This window comes from Pristis pectinata, chromosome 10 (genome assembly GCF_009764475.1).
Source record: "Pristis pectinata isolate sPriPec2 chromosome 10, sPriPec2.1.pri, whole genome shotgun sequence".
NCBI lineage: Eukaryota > Metazoa > Chordata > Chondrichthyes > Rhinopristiformes > Pristidae > Pristis > Pristis pectinata.
Window position 1 is genome coordinate 91,699,859 of NC_067414.1, and position 24,078 is coordinate 91,723,936.

A 24,078-nucleotide genomic window follows, 5' to 3' on the forward strand; every position below is an offset into this window, starting at 1 on the left:
TGTACTTCTGCATATGGCAATAAACTCCACTCTGACTTTGACTTTGACTGCAGGTCAGGATTGAACCCAGGAATCTAGAGTGATAATGATTTTTGCTGCAGCCTATATAAGTCCAAAGCACTAATACTTGAGCATTGTGTCTTCTGATGACCTGGGGAATCAAGAACTAGAGGGCATAGGTTTAAGTTGAGAGGGGAAAGATTTAATAGGAACCTGAGGGACCAACTTTTTCACCCAGAGGGTTGTCAGTATATGGAATGAGCTGCCAGAGGAAGTGGTTGAGGCAGGTACATTAACAACATTTAAAAAACACTAGGACAGGTGCATGGCGAGGAAAGATTTAGAGGGATATGGGCTCAAACATAGGCAAACGGGACTAACTTAGATGGGAATCTTGGTTGGCATAGACTAGTGGCGCTGAAGGGACTGTTTCTGTGGTGTATTTCTCTAAGTATATCGATTTATCATTATTGTCTGTGCTGTTCTCTCTGCTAACAAAATTTACATTATACAGCGTAAGTTATTTTTTTCATGGGTGATGTCCGAGGGGATTTCACATGAGTTCCAGCCCCTTGGTATGTAAAGATGGGAGGACCTTAAACTATGGACTTTCCTTGGATAACTTCCACTGAGGCTGCACCCATCTTCAGCTTGTCCCTCAGCAGGCAGTCCTCTACGAGGAATGTGTAGTCCATATCATTCACTATGACAGAGGAGGCAAAGAGGCAGGGTGGTGAAGAAGATGTACGGCACGCTTGCCTTCATCGGTCAGGGCACAGAGTACGATAGTTAAGACGTCATGTTACAGCTGTACAAGACGTTGGTGGAGACTGCCCTTGGAACACTGTGTCCATTTCTGGTTGCCATGTTATAGGAAGGATGTAATTAAGCTAGAGAGGGTGCAGAAGTGATTCACAAGGATGTTGCCGGGACTGGAGGGCTTGAATTATAAGGAGACTGGATAGGCTGTTTTTTTTTCCCCTGGAGCGAAAGACTTGAGGGGTGACCTTAAGGGAGTTTTTAACATCATGATGAGCATGATTAAGATGGATGATCACAGTCTTTTTTCCCAAGGTAGGGAAGTCTAAAACAAGAGGGCATATGTTTAAGGTGGGAGGGGGAAGAGTTAAAGGGGACCAGAGAGGCAAGTTTTCCACTCAAGAGGGTGGTGGGTATACAGAACCTGCCAGAGGTAGTGGTAGAGGTGGGTATAAGTACAACATTTAAGAGATTTTTGGACAGGTACATGGGTAGGAAAGGTTTAGAGGAATATGAGCCAAACACAGGCAAATGGGACTAGCTCAGATAGGCACCTTGGTCACCGTGGACGAGTTGGGCCGAAGGGCCTGTTTCTGTGCTAGATAATTCGATGCCTCTATGATTCTACATTAAGATGTTCCCACTAGTGAGAAAATCTCAAACAAGGAGAGGTAGTTACAAGATAAGAGTGGTCAATTATTTACAACTGTGGTGCACAGGAATTTCTTCCCACGAGAATGGTGAACCTCTGGAATTCTCAACCCCGATAGTTGTGGAGGCCGGATCATTGGAAGTATTTATAGAGGAGGTGGATATTTTGTTTTGAAAGATCGGGGACTTGAGGGGTCTGGGGATTTGGCACTGAAGAGGAGACGGGGCTTGAGTCAGATCAGCCATGATCACATTGAATGGTGGGGCAGGCTTGAGAGGCCTGGTGGTCTATTCCTGCTCCTATTTTCTTGTGTTCTTGTACTGGAGGACAAGGCAGTTTCGGACATACCAAAGAGCATCTTTCAAGAGTTGATAATGTCCCAGGAGCAGTTGATGTCAGTGAGTGCTGCAAGATCGGCCTTGATTATTTTATGGTCCAGTTAAGTTCCTGGATTCTGCTGTATAGCTCAAGCCACACAATGAGGCATCATTGAATGATGAGTGTATTAATATAACAGTGCATGCATCAGCTGATTTTATTTTGAACCTTGCTATCCTGTTAAAGCCCAACATTAGCTCCCCAAGCAAGAGCTAATCACACACGTGAGAATTAGATTCTGCAGTCACATCTCAACATGGATTAAGGAAAATAAGATGCAAATTCTGGATTTGTTTCCAGGTTTATGGGGGATCTGTTTGGGATTATTGGTGTTTTGCAATGGTTTATCAGCTAAGTGAAGTAAAGCAATTTATTGTGTTAAACTGGCACCTCATTAAAGATTTAACCACTACCCAGAGTGCAGAATGGATTAAAACGTCTTTGAGAGAAAGAGTATCAAACAAAACTGGTCAGCTGTAGTAAAAAAGGGCCTGGTTAAAGTTGATTGCCTCAGGTACAGATAAAGTTTGGGAAAATAGGTCTATTTATAGATGATTTCAGGAAGCGCAGATAAAGTTTAGAATAACAGGACTGGTTAAAATTTGACCCAATTGGCCTGGATAATGTTTGCTAACATCGACCTGGTTATAGTTTAATAAATAAGGCCTGTTTAAAGGTTACTGCAATAAACTCAGTAAAGGTTTACTAAAATATGCTTGGTTAAAGTTTATTACAATAAGCCAATTAAAGATGAGTAAAATAGACCTGGAAGTTTATTACAACAGGGCCAGTTAAAGTTTAGTAAAATAGCCCTGGTATGTTTATCGAAAAAGATCTGATTAGGTTAACACTATGACTACTTTGATCACTTTGCACTAAAATTGGCTTGTTTTTGTTCTAATTCTGTTCTTTCTTATAAAAAGATGTTTAATTTATGTTTTTTTTCTTGTGAATACTGCTTATGTGATGCTATGTGCCTGTGATCCACCTGTGATGCTGCTGCAAGTAAGTTTTTCATTGCACCTGTGCACACATGGTCTTGTGCATATGACAATAAACTTGACTTTGACTTTGATTTTGAATTATATTGAACAGTCCTGGTTAATGTCCAAGAAAGCAGACTGAAGTTTAGTACAACAAGACTGATTACATTTTAACGCAAAAATCACTGCTAAGTTTTAGTAAAATAGGTTGTGGAGGAATGTTCATTGGAGCCTGGGAGTGATCACTTAGCCGAGAGATTGCTGTATTCTCAGTTACATTAACCAAGGTTGTGGGTTTGGTTATCTGGTGTAGAGGGGTGGAGAAGCTGAAGTTGATCCATGGACAATGGCATGTCTCTAGCACCAGAGAAATGGTTGGCTTCTTAAACTATGCCTGATTTTTTTCTCCATTAACATAAACATTTCATGAACATACGAATCAAGAGTCGGCCACTTGGTCCCTCAAGCTTGCTCCTACATTCAATAAAATCATGGCTAGCCTGATTGCAACCTCAACACGTTCCTGCCTATCCCTATTAAACTTTCACCCTCTTACTGATCAAGAATCTATCTACTGCTGACAAAAATATTCACAGATTCTGCTTCCTTTGCAACTGGATCCTTGACTTCCTGACCAATAGACCACAATCAGTAAGGGCAGGCAGCAACACTTCCGCCATGATTATTCTCAACACTGATGCCCCACAAGGCAGCGTCCTCAACCCCCTACTCTACTCCCTATACACTCACAACCGCATGGCCACATTCCGCTCCAACTCCATCCAGAAGTTTGCAGATGATACTACCATTGTGGGCCGTATCTCAAATAACAATGAGCCGGAGTAGAGGAAGGAGGTAGAGAGCCTAGTGATATGCTGTCATGACAACAACCTTTCCCTCAATGTCAGCAAACCAAAAGAGCTGGTCATTGACTTCAGGGAGGGTGAGTGGTGCACACGCTCCCATTTACATCAACGATGCTGAGGTCGAGAGGGTTGAGACATTCAAGGTTCTAGGTGTGAACATCACCAATAGCCTGTCCTTGTCCAACCACGTAGATGCCACGGCCAAGAAGGCTCACCAGTGCTTTTAATTCCTCAGGAGGCTAAAGAAAGTTTGCATATTCCCTTTGACTGTCAACAATTTTTATTGATACTCCATAGAAAGCATCCTATCTGGATGCACCACGACTTGGTATGGCAACTGCTCCGCCTGTGACCACAAGAAACTGCAGGGAGTTGTGGACACAGCTCAGCACATCACAGAAACCAGCCTCCCCTCCATGGACTCTGTCTATACCTCTCTCTGCCTTGGTAAAGCAGCCAACATAATCAAAGACCCCACCCACCCTAGACATTCTATCTTCTCCCCTCTTCCATCAGGCAGAAGATACAAAAGCCTGAAAGCGCATACACCAGGCTCAAGGACAGCTTCTATCCCACTATTATCAAATGGTCCCCTAGTACCATAAGATGGACTCTTGACCTCACAGTCTACCTTCTTACGACCTTGCACCTTATTTCCTACCTGCACTGCACTTTCTCTGTAACTGTAACACTTCATTCCGCATTCTGTTATTGTTTTACCTTGTACTATCTCAATGCACTGTGTAATTAATTGATCTGTATGAACAGTATACACAGCAAGTTTTTCATTGCACCTCGGTACAAGTGACAATAATAAAGCAATTTACTAATTTCCATCACCCTTTGAGGAAGAGTGTTTCAAAGACATCATTTTTACAGAGAGAAAAAATCTCTCATGTCTTGAATAGATGACTGTATTTTTGAACAGTGACCACTGTTTCTAGATTCTCTCACAAGAGGACACATCCTCTCCTTGTCAACACCCCTCAGGATCTTACATGTTTTAATCAAATGCCCACTCGCTCTTCCAAACTCCAGCGGATACAAGCCTGGCCCCTCCAACATTCCCTAAGGGTTCTTAAAGATAAAATTAAACGTGGTGTAAATTGGGGTTTTTGGCCCTTTTCCACTTAGTCCCTTTAGAGCATCAATTAATAGTTTTGGCCACCCTGCTACAGGAAAAATGCCATTAAGCTGGAAGTAGTGCTGAAAGGTTTACGAGGGTGTTGCCAGGACCCGAGGGATTGAGTTATGGAGTGAGCTTGAGCAGGTTGGAACTTTATCCATTGGAGTGTAGGGGAATGAGGGGTGATCTTATGGAGGTGTATAAAATCATGAGGGGTATAGATAGGGTGAGTGCACTCAGTCTTCTTCCCAGATTTGGGGAATCAAGAACTAGAGGGCATAGGTTTAAGGTGAGTGGGGAAAAAATGAATAGGGACCTGAGGGGAAACTTTTTCACACAGAGGGTGGTCTGTATATGGAATGAGCTGCCAAAGAAAGTGGTAGAATAAAAACATTTAGGGGGCATTTGGACAGGTAGATGGATAGGAAAGGTTTCGAGGGATATGGGCCAAACGCAGGCAAATGGGACTAGTTTAGATGGGAATCTGGGCCGAAGGGCCTGTTTTTATTCTGTATGACTCTGTGACTTACAAAAAACCTCTCGATCCCAAATCTAAGTTGAACAGTTGTCCTGGCTTCAGATGCCATTTGTGGAAGAGCATTCCATATGTCTACCATCTTCTCTGCGCATGTGATTCCTGACCACTCCTTGCTTTAACTTTTGGGGAGATGCCTCCACCTGCCTCATCTCCAAAGAGGGGAGATCAGGTTCTCTCTCCCTCAGCTTCCCACCTCCTCCCAATGTGTTGAAAATTTCAATCAATTCACCTGATAACCTGACTACCCAGGGGACAGAACTCTAACTTGTGGAATCTCTGCATGTATCTTAACCCCTGGAGTTGAGATATCATTCTGGTAAATCCATCTTAAATCCAATGTATTCATCCAGCGTTAGTTGCTTATAGTACAGATATTTATTTGCTGTGAAACAGAGGCCATTCTGCCCATCAGGTCCATGCCAGCTCCCAGCAGGAAAGTCCATTCAAACCCATACCCCCAAGTTTCTTGTAACCCTGCAACTTATTCTCTCTCACACGTCCAGCAATGCCCCTTGTAGTTCTTCTGCACCCACCTACACTAAAGGGCAATTAATAGTAGCTAATTAACCTAGCAATCCATACGACTTTGAGCTGTGGGAGGAAAATAACAGTTGCAGGGAGAACAGAGATCAGAATTCAGCCTGGGTCAATGTAGCTGTGGTAGTAGCTCTACTGACCCCTACACCGTACCACCCCAACAGGTAACTCTGCTCCTTGGAGTAATACACCATTCTACAGCTATTCAGCTTTATTTCACAATTTTATTCCTTAATACATTGCACTTTCATTGCTGCTGGAAAAATACCTTTTACTGTGTCAGGGAGAAACGTTCATTATATGGCCTGTCACTTTTTGCTCAGAAGCCTTCCACTATTTGCAGACTCAGGATTTTGATCTGAATGATTTTAATAGCTTGATATACAGCTCCCCAACTGACTCAAGCAAACAATTCATGGCGTTTGGGCTGCCTTTTTGGTTTTGGATTCCGGAGATACTGATGACAGAGAATATGATTTTCTGAAGCCCTGTCCTATGTGTCAGGACAAAGATTTATTCAGATATACTCAACGGGTCAGACAGCATGTGTGGAGAGAGAAAAACGTTTCAGGTTGATGACCCCTCATCAGAACTGGAAAAAGGTCTTTGTTGCTCCCAGCTTCTGATATCAATCCCACTCTCCCCACCCACCCCCCCCCCCCACTCACCTGCCTATCACCCTCCCCCCCTACCTGGATCCACCTATCACCAGCTCTTGCTCCACCCCTTCCCCCTACCCTTTTATACTGGCTATATCCCTTCTTTATTTCCAGTCCTGATGAAGGGTCCCAAACCGAAACGTCGACCGTCCATTTCCCTCCACAGATGTTGCCTGACCCGCTGAGTTCCTCCAGCGCTTTGTGTGTTGCTCCAGATTTCCAGCATCCGCAGTCTCTTGTATCACCAGAGATATCTACTCTTTTTCACTGCTCATTGATGCAGCCTGACCTGCTGAGTATTCTGCATTCTGTTTTTTTCTTGTTTTACTACCCCAATGTAATTATGTACGGCATGATCTATCTGGATGGGATGCAAAGCAAAAGCTTTCCACTGTATCTCAGTATATGTGACAATAATAATAAACCAGTACCAATTTTTTTCTGATTTCTCACATCTGCCATTTATTTTGCTTTCAGATTTATTTAATTAATTGGCAACAACAAGGCCCCAAAACACTAGAGGTTATTGTCCGATTAATCTGCTTTCAAGTGCTTTTTTATTGGAGGATATAGGTTGGTCATGAAACTTTCAAGGCCCTCCACACTCTCAGCCCTCCATCTCTTCCCACCCTGCAACACACTGAGGCTCTCTTCTCTCCTTCAGATCATTCCCAATGTTCCTTTAATTTTATCCATTGCACCAATAGATGCTGCCTTCCCTACGTTCTGGAATTTTCTCCCTTGGTCTCACTATCTCCCTAACTTGTTCTCAGTCTTTTGAACAACCGACTTCATTGACGATCTGCCCCTTTGTGATTGTGTTAAACTCTGTTTGAAACATCCCCCTTGGGGCCTTTTGCAATATTGAAAAGAGCTTTGCAAAGTCAAAGTCAAAGTCGAGTTTATTGTCAGATGCACAGGTGCAGTGAAAAACTTACTTGCAGCAGCACCACAGGCACATAGCATCTGATACCCAACATTCACAAGAAAAACATAAACTAAACATAATTTTTACAAGAAAGAACAAGAAAAAGCAAAGTCCATTATGGTACAAAGTTGTCATAGTGCTACTATACTGAGATAATGATTAAGGTTGTGCAGGTTGGTTCAAGAACCAAATGGTTGAAGGGAAGTAGCTGTTCTTGAACCTGGTGGAGTGGGACTTCAGGCTTCTGTACCTCCTGCGTGATGGTAGCTGCTAGAAGATGGCATGGCCCAGATGCTGGGGATCCTTAATGATAGATGTTGCCTTCTTGAGGAAGCGCCACTTGTTGATGTTTTATTTTGCCTTCCCTGCACTACCAGGCAGGGCTCTCAGTTAACGGGTCGGACCTTCCATTGTAATTCCAGGACTGATAACCAGGACTTATCTGAGAATGTCCGTGGGAGTCCTGGTTGCCATCTTCTGGCCTAAATCAGTGCTGTCATCTTTCCCTTCACCCGAACTCCCACCCCACCCCCATCAGCTGTGGCCTATAGTTCTGTGAAGTCCTCCTCAAGTCTCACAGGGCAACAGGATTGTCTGCGACTTCCCAGTCTGTGCTGAATTAACCCCAGAGCAAGTGCGGCAGCTCCCATCCACATGAATGGGAATAATTGGCTTCTGGGAGAAAGAGAATTAATTGTGTTTTCATTATTTGAGTTATTTTCCATGTTTTAAATATGAATGTGAGCTTATTTTAATTGTAAATTACTTTACAATATTTTAGATTTTAATAACCATTTCTTTACTTGTCTAGAGTAGTTACTGATACCAAAAATCACTCCAACAGTGCACGAAGAGTCTGAGCCTGGGCTAGGCCGCACTGGCTGTCAAAGCTGTTGTGTGAGTGCAGCCAACTATCTGCACTGACAATCCTTCAGGACCAGGCCAAGGTGGTGAGATCCAGGCTGCTGGTGTAGAGGGGCCACAACAGGACAAACAGCTGACCGTGGGGACTTGGATTTGGTGGGAACGTCTCGACTGCAGAGGTCTGGACTGGGCTGTGTACGGGACATAAATTTGACCAATTTTGGAGGGGTAAAATGGGTTTTCGTAGGTCCACAGTCTCATCATAGAACAGAGAACAGTACAACAAAGGAACAGAGCCTTCGGCCCACAATGTCTGTGCCGACCATGACACCAATCCAAACTAATCCCATCTGCCTGCACATGGTCCATATCCCTCCATTCCCTGCCTGTTCATGTACCTGCCTAAATGCCTCTTTTCCCTGGAGCACAGGAGGCCGACCTTATGGAGGTTTATAAATTCATGAGGGGCATAAATAAGGTGAATAACCACAGTCTTTTCCCCAGGGTAGAGGAGTCCAAAACTACAGGTTTAAAGTGAGAGGGGAAAGGTTTAAAAGGAACCTGAGGCGCAACTTTTTCACACAGAGCGGTGGGTATATAGAAAGTGTTGCCAGGGCGGTGGTGGAGGCAGATACAATAGAGGCCTTTAAGATGCTCTTAGATTGGCACCTGAATATGCAGGGAAGGAGAGATATGGACCACGTGCTGGTTGAAGGGATTAGCTTAATTAGACGTCAATAGTTTAATTAGTTCGGCACAACATGGTGGGTCGAAGGGCCTGTTCCTATGCATCTACGTTCCATTTAAGTATTTTCCACAGAGAGTGGTAAGTGCCTGAAATGGACTGCCAGGGGTGGGGGTGGATGCAGATACAATACCAATGTTTAATCCAGCCTCTTCCTTATAACTCAGACCTTCCAGTCCCGGTAACATCCTTGTAAATCTTTCCAGTTTAATGACACCCTTCCTATTACAAGGTCACCAGAACTGTACACAGTTCTATGAACAAGTAAAGAGAAAATCTACAGGCCACACCAGATAAGGGCAGCACACTTCCTTTCTGGAAGGACTTTTGTTTCAAAACAATCATTTGGTGGCCCTCATCACTGATTCTCCTGTGAGTAAAGGCTTCCTAACAGATCAGATCCACTTGGATTTCTGGAAAGCATTTGACAAAGTACCTCACATGAGGCTGTTAACTAAAGTTGTTAATGGGTTATCCGCATGGATTAAAGTTTTGCCATTCCTTGGGCACAGTAACGAGTACAATCTGCAGGGAACTGTTCTGTTCATATTATGTTTTAATGATATCAGGTATTAGAGACATGGTATTATAAAATTCACAGGTCAGGCAATTAGCAGAAAGGAGATTGATGGTATTAAGAGGGATTGGGGCTAATTGCACAGAAGAATTTAGCAATGACAGATGGATTTCCGTGTAGAAATTAAGAAAGGCTTGTGAGAAGTGGCAGGAGTTTAAATGATTTTAACCATGGAAGAGTTGTCATTACCTGGGATGAAGAGGATTTAGTATTGGCCATCAATCATGCAGTACAAGTATCCAGCCATTTCTAAAGCAGTCATCCATCAGGTTTTCAAGGTCCCTGTGTTAAGAGGAACAACTCAGGCAATTGATCATCTTTCACCCAGGAAATGAAAGTAAAGGGAGACATCAGATTAACGTGAGATGCTGCAAATGCCGGAAATCTGAAATAGAAACGGAAAAGCTTGGAAACACTCAGCAGGTCAGGCAGCAGCTGTGGAGAGGGAAACAGAGCTAACCTTTCAAGGTACAGTCCTTAGATCATTCGACCAGTCATCCATGAACTGTTTCTGTCACCACAGATACTGAGTACTTCCAGCATTTTCTGATTTTACTTATAAGTAACTGGTTATTTGCCTTCATTAGAAACTTCTCACAGAAGTAACAAATCATTAACAAAAAGAATGTGTGATTGGACACCCATGTAGTCAGTGGGAACCTGGACGTAGGCCCAGCCTTTGATTTAGTTGAGATTGGGTATAGACCCCACCCATTGATTTAGTAGAGATTGGGTATAGACCCCCACCCAATGATTTAGAGGAGATTGGGTATAGACCCCACCTAATGATTTAGTGGAGAGGAGGTATAGATTCCACCCAATGATTGAATGGAGGTTGGATATAGACTGATGTAGGCAGAGATACGTTACCGATCTCCATCACTAGTTATGTAGTGTATGGTTATACACTCCATACATTGATTTAGTGGAACTGTTTACACACTCCCATTGATTTATTGTGAGCCAGGATATACAACACAAATACAGGACCTAGTTATACAACCCACCTTTATAATAATCAGGACCTGGTTATATAACCCACCTTTATAATAATCAGGACCTGGTTATACAACCTCCCTTTGTTTTACTTTAATAGGACGGACTTACCAACCCTTGATGTGGGCTCAAATTTCATTGCGGTGATGTAGGATTAAATAACTGGCAAATGGATTAAAAAGCTGGTAACAGGGATGGCGTTTGTGAATGTATCAGAATGTTGTTGAAACAGATGTGGTTCACTCGTACCTCTGCAGAGTATTGTCTGCTACCCTGAACTGTTCTGATCTGTATCCTATGCCAATTTTTATCAATGCATCTTATCCGGATGCATCACGGCTTGGTACGGCAACTGCTCTGCCCAGGACCGCAAGAAACTGCAGAGAGTTGTGGACACAGCTCAGCACATCACGGAAACCAGCCTCTCCTCCATGAACTCTGTCTACACCTCTTGCTGCCTCAGTAAAGCAGCCAGCATAATCAAAGACCCCACCCACCCTGGACATTCTCTCTTCTCCCCCCTCCCATCGGGCAGAAGAGACAAAAGCCTGAAAGCACGTACCACTAGGCTCAAGGACAGCTTGTATCCCACTGTTATAAGACTATTGAACTGAGTTCTTGTACAATAAGATTAAGATGGACTCTTGACCTCACAGTCTACCTCATTATGGCCTTGCACCTTATCGTCTGCCTACACTGCACTTTCTCTGTAACTGTAACACTTTATTCTGCATTCTGTTATTGTTTTCCCTTGTACTACCTCGATGTTCTGATGTGATGAAATGATCTGTGTGGATGGCATGCAAACGAAAGCTTTTCACTGTACCTCGGTACATGTGACAATAATAAACCAATTACCAACTAGTAATTACCAATCGTATGTGACTCCAGGTCCACCAAGATTGATGATCCTGAAATGCCCCAGCCCCTATTTTCAGCAGGTAAACTGAGGCAGGCAATAAATTTTGGCCTTGCCAGCAATCACCACATCCTGTGAATGAACAATTAAATAAAGGCTTTGCTTCAAATGCATCAAATTTGATGTTCCAATGCATTATAATCTGAAACAAAACTACTAGAATATGTTTCAAGCCATCTGTGATTGTTGCTGACCTCCTACCCAACAAGGCACGGGATTCAAGCCTACTGGACTGCTGCCTCCCACTCTCTACCCATGGTTACAATGAGCAGGTAATAGAATTACCACAGGTTGTGTGGTACTCCTGATTTTTAGTATGATAAAATAATATCTTATCTGCAATGATATTCCTTTACTTGAGGTTGAAAAATTACAGTAGTTCAATGCCAGGTTCAATTCTGGCCACTGTCTGTAAGGAGTTTGTACATTCCCCCCATGTCTGCGTAGGTTTCCTCCAGGTGCTCCGGTTTCCTCCCACATTCCAAAGACATACGGGTTAGGAAGTTGTGGACATGCTATGTTGGCGCCAGAAGCGTGGCAACACTTGTGGGCTGCCCCCCAGAACACTCTAGGCAAAAGATGCATTTCACTGTGTGTTTCGATAAAGAAATCCTATTTTAGTTTTTATGTAACACCAGAGGACACTTCCCCTTCTCTCTACCTATCTGTCAATGCCACAAGCTGAACCCTGCATGCACTCATAACCATGTCGAAGGTCAGGCCACTGACAATTCAAGAAGTCCCGACTTCTTCTGATTAGCCAGGGCACCGTTCCCAGAGCGCAGTCCTTATCTCGGCCAACATCTGCTGGTCACTGACCATTCCTGACTGCAGAAGCCCAGTTGGCTGAGAGATTTTACTTTTAAAGGTGAAATGATGTGCCTTAATTGCACCTTCCCTTTGATCTAAGAGTATGTTTCTCACCTTCTTCCCCGCCCCCGTCCACCTCCCACCCAGTCTGAGCAAGTAGATGTCAGCTCTGTCCCTCTCTCTTGTCGGGTATTCACATCAGCTCTTTGATACACTTTCTAACGTTACAAAATCATTACTTCTGAATCACGTTCCACTGGGTCAAATACAACTTCCAGTCATTAGCGTGATATGTTACATGCTTTAGTATCAAGTGGAAGGCAGTTTCCATGGAACTACATACAATAAGGTACAAGGGCCACGACAAGGTAAACTTGGTAAATTGGTTTATTATTGTCACATATACCGAGGTACAGTGAAAAACTTTGTTTTGCATGCCATCCATATATATCATTTCATCATATCAAGGTAGTAAAAGGAAAAACAATTACAAAATAAAGCATTATAGCTGCAGAGAAAGTGCAGTGCAGGTAGATAATAAGGTACAAGGCCATAATGAGGTAGATTGAGGTCAAGAGTCCATCTTATTGTACTAGGGACCATTCAATAGTCTTATAACAGTGGGATAGAAGCTGTCCTTGAGCCTGGTGGTACGTGTTTTCAGTCTTTTGTATCTTTTGCCCGACGGGAGGGGGGAGAAGAGAGAATGTCTGGGGTGGGTGGGGTCTTTGATTATGCTGGCTGCTTTACTGAGGCAGCGGGAAGTGTAGACAGAGTCCATGGAGGGGAGGCTGGTTTCTGTAATGTGCTGAGCTGTGTCCGCAACTCTCTGCAGTTTCTTGCGATCTTGGGCAGAGCAGTTGCTGTACCAAGCTGTAATACATCTGGAGAGGATGCTTTCTATGGTGCATCTGTAAAAATTTGTGAGGGTCAAAGGGGACATGCCAAATTTCTTTCACCTTCTGAGGAAGTAGAGGTGCTGGTGTGCTTTCTTGGCCAAAGCAGTTTTGTTTTCACAACTGAAGAGCATTGCTTCAACAGTTCCTAACTCAACAACTTTTCACTATTCGGAGCCAGTTTAACAACAGCATTGTGCATACAGGAGGTCTGTGGACAGTCAAAAGCTACAGGGTGTCAGAGAAGAATAGGGATGGTTAAACCAACAAATCATAACCCACTCTGGTGCTCCTCTCTCGCTCTCTGTCTATCTGTCTATCTGTCTATCCCTCTCCCTCTCGGCATTCTCACAGCTTGTACATTCACGGAGCCTCAGTCCTCTGAGGACAAGCTGGGATATTGCACTTCTATTCAAGCTCTGAAGACCGAGAAGCACAAACTGCCTCCTGTACGTCTGCCCCCACAGCCTTCCAGCCCACGACAGTTAGTCACTGTGCAGGCCCACACTGCCTCTCACCTGTTCCCTCACACCCTGGCTGAGGCCCTTCTTATCAGCGAGACTCAGGCTGAAACCCTGGAGGCTTTTTTCTTCTTCAAGGCCCCACTTATCTAAGTTCCCTCCAGCTCCATTTATTTGTCACAGGCAACAAGCGTTAACTATTGTTACTTGCGATAGTGGTTGTGTGTGTTCTCCTGAAGGATGTTATTCTGCACATAGCTGATTGCAAATAAGTACCTCGATTGCGTGACTAATGCATGTTGAACTTCGAGACTTGGGCACTTTCTCCAAGGCAGATTTTCAATTATGCTCTTCATACTTTCCATTGCAGCAGAAGTAAACATCTTTAATTATTGGCTGCTTGGCATCCTAATGATGACTAATCTCCCCCAAATATGCAGAGCCTGACCATCACTTTGGTATAACTGGCTAATAATTACCCCGTAACCAGCATTTGACTAAAACAGATTATCTGCTCATTATTATCTTGCAGTTTGTAAATTACTTTGCTGGCTGCGAAAAAGTGCCATTTGTTAAGGCACTTTACAAATTCAGTCTCCCTCTTCCCATCTCCCGATTGGCTGAATACGACATCACTGTTAGCCTGATCAGGGTGGAGTTGATTGGGTAACTTTTCTGTCAATCAAACCTGGTGCCTGCACTGACTTGCTTGGAGCTAATCCTCACCTACTGCATTTCACTGGGGTAATAATTCTGCTCTTATTGGCAGAAATTGCAAAAGTTTCTGTGCAAGAAGTTTCCTGACCTCTTTAAATGGAGTGTTTTTTCAGAGTGTATTGACTTTGTTAGGTTTCCAATAAGCTGATTGGTTCAAAATCAGTCATACAGCTGCCTTGCCTCCATTTCATTGGCTGATATATTGCCAAGACCACAAGACGCAAGACTACAAGAAAATAGGATCGAGAGTAGGCCACTCAGCCCCTCAATCCTGTCCCACCATTCAATGTGATCGTGGCTGATCTACCCCCAAGCCTCAACTTCTCCTCTGACTCAAACCTCCATAGCCCTCAATTCCCCGATCTTACGGAAATTTATCTACCTCCACTTTAAATACTTGTGATGATCCGGCCTCCACAACGGTCTGGGGCAGAGAATTCCAGAGATTCCCTACCTTCTGCAAAAAGAAATCTCTATGTGTCTTGGTTTTAAAGGACCAGCCCCTTATCTTAAAACTACGTCCTTATGTCATCCAATTGATATTAGCTGCCCCTTCTCCTCCATCTTGCTTGTGTGTTGCTTTGAGCTCTACAGTCCTTGTGTGGGTATGAAGAGTGCAGTAACTGAGCAGTGGACTTGTTGCGTCATGGTCTGGTACGGCAATTCAAATGCACAGGAACGTAAGATACTGCAAAGAGTCACGGTCTCAGCCCAATACATCATGGGCACATCCTTCCCCACCATCGGAAGTATCTACAGGAAGCGCTGCCTCAAGAAGGCAACATCCATCATCAAAGATCCCCATGCCATCTTCTCGCAGCTACCATCGGGCAGGAGGCACAGAAGCCTGAAGTCCCACACCACCAGGTTCAAGAACAGCGACTTCCCTTCAACCATTCAGTTCTTGAACCAACCTGCACAACCCTAATCACTACAGCTTAGCAACCCTATGGCCAGTTTGACCACTTTGCACTAAAATGGAGGGTTTTTTTTTGTTCTAATTGTTTTCTTTCTTGTAAAAACTGTGTTTAATTTATGTTTTTCTTGTGAATGCTGCTTATCTGATGCTATGTGCTGGTGATGCTGCTGCAAGTAAGTTTTTCATTGCACTTGTGCACACATGTACTTGTGCATATGACAATAAACTTGACTTTGACTTTGACTTTGGAGGGGCCGATGTTAACATTGCCTTCATCTTGATGGCCACCTTTAGCTGTGGCTGCATCAAGCTGTCCGTAGGCACTGAGCAAGCACCAAGTGTTGCTACGTACTGGGGTTCTATCATCTACGATTTTGCAAAGGGCAAATCTGTCTACGCTGCCACAGATGTTTCATGTAGTTGTCTTTTATATTTACTTTCTGAGTTCATCCTGTTTCAAGCACTGTATTAATAAAATGGAACTAATTAAAATCACAACCAATATAATATGAAGCATTACAATATAATATAAAATATCACAATGAATTATAAATGAATTATACATAAAATTATGTTAAAAGCTAACATGAAGTACTACAACAAAATATCTGGCTTGATATATTTCCTGTAGTGTAGCAGTTAGCATAACGCTATTACAGTGCCTGTGACCCGGGTTCAATTCCGGCCGCTGTCTGTCAGGAGTTTCTACGTTCTCCCCATGACTGCGTGGGTTTCCTCCAGGTGCTCCGGTTTCCTCCCACATTCCAAAGATGTACGGGTTAGGAAGTTGTGAGCATGCTATGTTGGCGCCAGAAGCATGGCAACACTTGCCCCCAGAGCACTCTAAGCAAAACATCCATTTCACTGTGTGTTTCGATGTAGTGTGACTAATAAATAGATCTTAAGATATCTATTCTAATGACATTATGCAGTTTTAACTATTAGCTGTAACTCCAACTTGCATATAATTCTCTCTAAGGTTGGCTCTGATCACAACTCACCCGTAAGTCATTCGAAGGTGTTCATTTCCATCTGCGCAGGTGGTCACCATTCCCACGAGATGTTGCCTCCACATATGCTGTCTGACCTGGTGAACAATTTTTGTTTTTTGTTTCAGATTTTAAATGTGTGCAGATTTTTGATTTTCTTCTGCAGGCGATAATCTTGTCCTCACAGAAACCATCCTCCCCTCCATGGACTCTGTCTATACTTCTCACTGCCTCAGTAAAGCAGCCAGCATAATCAAAGACCGCTCCCACCCCAGACATTCTCTCTTCTCCCTTCTCCGATTGGGCAGAAAATACAAAAGCCCGAAAGCACGTACCACCAGGCTCAAGGACAGCTTCTATACCAGTGTTATAAAACTATTGAACCGTTCCCTGGTACAATAAAATGGACTCTTGACCTCCCAACCTACCTTTGCACCTTATCATCTGCCTACACTGCACTTTCTCTGTAACTGTAACACATTATTCTGCATTCTGTTATTGCTTTTCCCCGATGCACTGTGTAATGAATTGATCTGTATGGATGGTATGCAAGACAGGTTTTTCACTGTACCTTGGGACATGTGACAATAATAAACCAATTCCAATTCCTGCACAGCTTCCTTGCAAGTAGCTTGCTAGCAGATACCCCTAAATTACAATATATAAATCACGCCTGTGACGACTGATTGATGGAACCCCCTCCCATTTGGCTGTACATCTGTGTTCCATCTACTGATCAGTTCATGCATCACTCAATTTACTATCGACTTTCACTGAAAAGTTCTTTTGCCAGGAAAAATCTTATCAGCATTTTCAACACTTATTTTTCCAATGAACACCTACCAGTTGACTCAGGGGGACAAAAAAAATCCGCTGACAGTCATACCACAGATGCCTTCTAGAGAAAACAGATAATTAAAGAAAGGTCTGTGGTAGTCTTGACTGTACATGAATGGCTCATAGAACAGGGCAGCACAGGAACAGGCCTTTCGGCCCACGATGCTGTGCCGAAATAATTAAACTAGTAATTAAATGCCTAATTAAGCTAGTCCCTTCTGTTCACACAAGCCAATATCCCTCCATTCTTTGGACATTCATGTGTCTGTCTAAGATCCTCTTAAACACCTCTATTGTATCTGTCTCCATCACCACCTCTGGCAGCGCATTCCAGGCACCCACAACTCTCTGTGTAAAAAACTTGCCCCGCACATCTCCTTTGAACTTACCCCCTCGCATCTTAAATAGATGCTCTCTTGTATTAGATATTGGATCCTTTTGTAAATCTTCAAATTATGGTCTGTTCAAACAGTTTCTTTATAAGGTTCTATGGTTTCTCATGATGTGTTGCTATAGTTTTGGTCTGTTTTTAGATAGTTTTGGTTTACGATTAATTAAATGTGTTGATGCACTTTTGGCTACAATTCCTTTCAGCTGGGTCATGCAGAAGAACACCTTGACCATAAGTCAATCAGACAGTGACCTGCACAGGATGTCCTTGAATTCTTGCAGGTGGAGACACTGGATCATGTCGGATAGTACTCTGAGCAGACCATCAGAAATCATTTGGCAGAATGAATCTTCACAAAACCTTTCCTTCACAAGCAAGCACTAAGAACTTGCTCAGTTGGGAGGTGAGAAGGGCCCTATCCATCAGATCCTTCACGCACAGTCAGACTCTCAATCCCACTGCAAGTTCTCTCAAGGTCTGCACAGTGGAGATGAGACCACTATGGAATGTACTTTTCCCAAGAGGTCTAGAAAGGGATGGTAATTGGTTTATTATTCTCACATGATCCAAAATAGAGTGAAAAGCTTTTGTTTGCATGCCATCCAGACAGATCACTCCATACGTAAATACATCAAGGTAGTACAAAAAGAAGACAATAACGGAATTGGTAATTGGTTTATTATTGTCACATGTACCAAGATACAGTGAAAAAGTTATTTTGCATGCCATCCATACAGATCATTTCAAAAAATAAGTACATTGAGGTAGTACAAAGGGTAAAGCAATAACAGAGTGCAGAATATAGTGTCACAATTACAGAGAAAGTGCAGTGTGCTGACAATAAGGTGCAAGGGCCAAGACGAGGTAGATTGTGAGATCAAGACTTCATCTGTGGCAGTATAAGAGTTCCATTCAAGAGTCTGATAACAGTGGGATTGAAGCTATCCTTGAGCCTGGTGGTATATGTTCTCAAGCTTTTGTATCTTCTGCCCAATAGAATGGGGGAGGAGAGAGAATGTCCGGGGTGGGAGGGGTCTTTGATTATGTTGGCTGCTTTACCGAGGCAGAGAGAAATATAGACAAGAGTCCATGGAGGGGAGTCTGTTCTTGTGATGGACTGAGCTGTGTCCACAACTCTCTGCAGTTTCTTGCGGTCTTGGGCAGTGCAGTTGCTGTACCAAGCTGTGATGCATGTGGATAGGATGTTTTCTATGGTGCATCTATAAAAATTGTACGAGTCAAGGGGGACATGCCAAATTTCCTTAGCCTTCTGAGGAAGTAGAGACACTGTGTGCTTTCTTGGCCACAGCATCTGCATGGTTGGACCAGGACAAGTTATTGGTGAAATGTCTCTATATGCTATGTCTCTATGTCTCCAGGAAAGTATGTTTGTAAATGAAAATTGATCAGAATCAAAATCAGAATCAGGTTTATTATCACTGACATATGACATGAAATTTGTTGTTTTGCGGCAGCAGTACAGTGCAAAGACACAAAAATCTATAGATTACAAAAATAAATAAATAGTGCAAGAAGAGGAATAACGAGGTAGTGTTCATTCAGAAATCTGATGGCAGAGGGGAAGAACCTGTTCCTGAAACATTAAGTGTGGGTCTTCAGACTCCTGTACCTCCTCCCTGATGGTAGTAACATGAAGAGGGCATGTCCCGGATGGTGAGGCTCCTTAGTGATGGATACTGCCTTCTTGAGGCACCACCTCTTGAAGATGTCCACGATGGTGGGGAGGGCTGTGCCTGTGATGGAGCTGGCTGAGTCTACAACCATCTGCAGCCTTTTTTGATCCTGCGCATTGGAGCCTCCATACCAGGTGGTGATGCAACCAGTCAGAATGCTCTCCACCGTACATCTATAGAAATTTGCAAGAGTCTTTGGTGACATACCAAATCTCCTCAAACTCCTAACAAAGTAGAGCTGCTGGCGAGCCTTCTTCATGATTGCATCAATGTGTTGGGTCCAGGATAGATCCTCCGAGATGTTGACACCCATGAACTTGAAGCTGCTCACCCCTTCTACCGCTGACCCATCAATGAGATGTCGTGCTGACATAATAAAATGGAATGAGGTAGCTTGTATTGATAATGTTTATATGTGCTAATACTGCATTATAGATTTGTAAATGTTATGAATTAAGTAATATTTCTTTAATATATTTCTATTAAGTGATCTTCTGGGCTCGAATGATTGAGCTAGCACTGCTCATCTCAGATTATACATGTTGTCAAGTGTGTTCCTTAATCAAACTGCCCAAAGCATTTTAGTTTACATGGGGTTTCAGCTGCTGTGGGTCTCTCAGCAGGTAGTCCTTGTGGCCTGTTCCATGTTGTGTGTTCCAGTTCGCACATTCAACTTGGCACTTCTTGGGGTGGGTTCCGTGTGTCGAGCGATGCTCAGTTTCAGATCTGAAGGGGAAATTCATCCACTGAGGCAGTGGGCGTTGATATTCTTCTGCAGCAACCGTGCTTTCATGTGCAATGCTGGACTGGGATCCCACCAAGACCAGCGTCTGAACTTACCTTCCACTGTCCACAACTTCTTCACACCACGGCACCAGTAGTCCCAGCTGCAAATCACACCCAGCTGACCTTCCCCTCCAACATGACCTGGCCTCAGACCATTGATCCATCACCTTCCAAACCCCAATGGAGGTTCGATTCTCATTCCTCCACAAGCTGCCAGTCTCTAGACATCTGAACATCAATTCCCCCTGACAACGTAATTCTCCGCACCACAATTCCCTGTGTGCATAATGGCTGTTCAGCAGGGTCTGTTTCCTATTTCAGCCTTGTTTTAACTATGGCTCAGTTGACTATACTTGTGACTCTATGTTGAAAGGACGTGGGTTCAATTCCGTCCAGAGACTTGAGTGCAAAAAGCTTCATTTACGCTGGAGTTGAAGCAGGTCATTCAGCCCATCAGGTCCATGATATAGTGCAGCACTGAGGGAGTGCTTCATGACTGAAGCTGCAGTCTCCCACACATTAATCTGGTGCCTTGGCAGCTTTCCCAAATATCTCATGACACCGTTTCAAAGTCTAACCTTGAACCTGGAAATGAATACTCCATAGACCAGGTAGAAGCTATGGAAGGCCAAGTTAATGCTCTAGGTCAATGACTTTTCATTGGATACCTGATTGTTAACATGAGACATTACCTGGTGGGAACTTCTGGCCTTTTATTTTCAGATTTCTGACATCTGCGGCATTTTATTTTTGTTTTAGTTAAATGTGTCATCAGGTCACTATCATGATCTGGTTAATGGGAGCTTGGTGCACACAAGCTGGCTGCTGTGTTTCAACACATTACAGCAGTGACTCTTTAAACCACCAATGTGCCCAACAGCTCACAGGAGCCAGAGGGAGACGCCTAGGTGACCCTGTTCAGGGGTGATTTTTGGTTGCCAAGGATGTCAGAACATCCTGAAAGGGATAGGAAAGGTGCTACACTAATGCAAGTCTATGTCTGTCTATCCATCTTCTTTCCTTCTTACTTTCCTTGTCTGTCAGTCTGCTTGACTGTCTTCTGTCTGTCTGCTTGTATGTCTGTCTTCTTTATTTTGTCTGTGTGTCTACCTTTCTATCTGCCTCTCTCTGTCCCCTTTCTTTGTGCGTCTGCCTTTCTGTCTGTCTGACTGTCTTTGCAGTTGTCCTCTGGAGAGCATCTAGTTAAGTATAGTCTCTATTTCTCAACCATTTCCAACTGACATGCCTTCTTCTCGTTACTCCCATCGGGGAGGAGGTACAGGAGGCTGAAGACCCACATTCAATGATTCAGAAACAACTTCTTCCCCTCTGCCATCAGATTTCTGAACGGTCCATGAACCCATGAACACTACCTCGTTATTCCTTTTGTTTTGCAAGATTTATTTATTTTTGTAATTTATAGTAATTTTATACCTTTGCACTGTAATGTTGCCGCAAAATAACAAATTTCACGTCAAATGTCAGTGATAATAAATCTGATTCAGATTCTGATTCTGAACTTGTTCCTTAGTGGCTAAAAATCAAGCATCATACTAGGCTCCAATGCACAGGATCGAAAGAGGCTGCAGAGGGTTGTAGACTCAGCCAGCTCCATCATGGGCACAACCCTCTCCGCCATCGAGGACATCTCCAAGAGGCGGTGCCTCAATAAGGCGGCATCCATCACTAAGGACCCTCAGCATCCGGGACATGCCCGCTTCACATTACTACCATCAGGAGAAGGTACAGGAGCCTGAAGACCCACACTCAACGTTTCAGGAACAGCTTCTTCCCCTCCGCCATCAGATTTCTGAACAAACCGTGAACCCGTGAACACTACCTCACTATTCCTCTTTTGCACTATTTATTTTTCTTGTAACTTATAGTAATTTTTATGTCTTGCACTTTACCGCTGCCACAAAACAACAAATTTCACGACATATCTCCGTGATAATAAACCTGATTCTGATTTTGATCCTGAGATCTGAGACCATTTGGCCCACTGTACTAACTCTTTGAAAGAATCCTGACTTCCCTGAGATGCCTTTGTACTACAGAACAACGCAGGACCTCCAATCCAACAGCTTGGACGAATGATCTGGAGACAAGGATTGAAATCCCACCAGAGACCACTAGGCAATTTAAATCCAGTTAATTAAATAAATCTGAGCTGGGAGCAATAAACTACCAAAAAAGCCATCTGGCTCATCAAAGTCCTTCCAGGAAAAATATTTACCTTGCTTGATGTTCAGAATCAGAGAAATGAGCTTACATATGAATTAGGAGCAGATATGGAATCAATTTTTACTCTTACGGAATTTATGTGAACAAAAATAACTAAATTAACACAAAATGTGAAAAAAGTAACAAATCAACTATTATCAAGGGTTTGCGTCACAGAAAATCGCAATATAGATATTATTTTAGAAACACAACACATCTGTAACACAGGCATGTATACAATGCTAAAAAGTATAAAATAATGATGTATAATGTGGTATAAAGCAAGCAGCTGAAGGAATTCAACGGGTCAGGCAGCATCTGTGGAGGCAAATGGATGGGCAGACATTTCGGGTCAAAACTCTTGAGAGCTGAGAAGGAGAGGTGAGGCAGGAGGGGGAAGCGATAGGTGGATCCAGGTGAGGAGGGGTTGCTGGGCAGGTGGAGCCAGGTGGGGAGGAGTGAAGGGTGGAGTTGGCGACAGAGGCTGGGAGGTGATTGGTGGAGACAACTAAAGTCTGCAGATGATGGAATCTGATAAGAAAGGTAGGTGGTGAGTGGAACCAGGTCAGGGAGGGATGCTGGACGGATAGGAACAAAGGGGGAAGGGGAGGGGACAGGGGACCGAGTGGGCCACTGTATGTTTGGAGAGAGTAGTCAGCCCAAAGCACAAGAGAGGTATCACCATCGCTGCCACTGCATAATCCTGCAAATCTACTGGCAGGTGAGCAAAAGATGGTGTCCTCTTCCAGGCTGACATGCCTGACATCAAGGCCCTGATCATACTTTCACTTTACATCCATATGACACGGAGGCCATTCAGCTCAGTGTGTTTATATTTGTAAAAGTCGACCCGCGCTCTGTAATAAATCAGACAACAGCAGAACCAAAAAACTTATGATTAATGCTTTATTAACCCTCACATTGCCGGTCATTAACCCTTGCATTCTCAGCTACCTTTTACATTTGGCTCTTAGGGTAATCCCATCAAACCCACTTATTTCCCTGTAACCTTTTCTCTCTCATACATGTTTAATAGTAGGCCAGGCTTCACTAGGGGCAATTTACAGTGGCCAGCTAACCTAGCAACCCATGTGTTTATGGGATGTGGGAGGAAACCAGAGCACTCGGAGGAAACCCACAAGGAGAACGTGCAAACTTCTGACAGATATAAGATGGAGGAGCAGAATTAGGCCATTCGACCCATCGAGTCTGGTCCTCCATTGAATCATGGCTGATTCTCTTTTTCAACCCCATTCTCCCGCCTTCTTCTTGTAAACCTTAACCCCCTTACCAATCAAGAACCTATCAATCTCTGCTTTAAATACACCCAATGACTTGACCTCCACAGCCCTCTGTGGCAACAAATTCCACAGGTTCACCACCCTCTGGCTGAAGAGATTCCTCCTCATCTCAGTTTTAAAGGGACGTCCCTTTGTTCCGAGGCTGTGCCCTCGGATCCTAGACTCTCCTGCTATTGGAAACATCATCTCCATGTCCACTCTATCCAGGCCTTTCAGTACTAGGTAGGTTTCAATGAGATCCACCCTCATCCTTCTGAACTCCACTGAGTACAGGCCCAGAGACATCAAAAGCTCCTCATACATTAAGCTTTTCATTCCTGGGATCATTCCTGTGAATCTCCTCCGGACCCTCTCCAGGGGCAGCACATCTTTCCTTCGATATGGGGCCCAAAATATCCTGGAGAGCAGGATCGAACCCGGGTTGCTGGAGCAGTGAGACACATCTGCTACATACGGTGTCAAAGTGCCACCCTACCTACCACTAGGGTGGAGCCATGTTGTTTGAGCTATGTTGACACCTAAAACAA

The 24,078-nt window shown here is 43.7% G+C and overlaps 1 long non-coding RNA gene across 1 annotated transcript in view; it reads right to left on the reverse strand.

Annotated features, from left to right (window-relative positions):
• Nucleotides 1-16,576, reverse strand: part of LOC127575250 (uncharacterized) — a 28,525-nt gene extending 11,949 nt beyond the window's left edge. The window contains exon 1 of the long non-coding RNA XR_007957022.1: nucleotides 16,332-16,576. This is a non-coding gene — a long non-coding RNA (uncharacterized LOC127575250). The remainder of the gene's footprint in view (nucleotides 1-16,331) is intronic.
• Nucleotides 16,577-24,078: the final 7,502 nt, after the last annotated feature.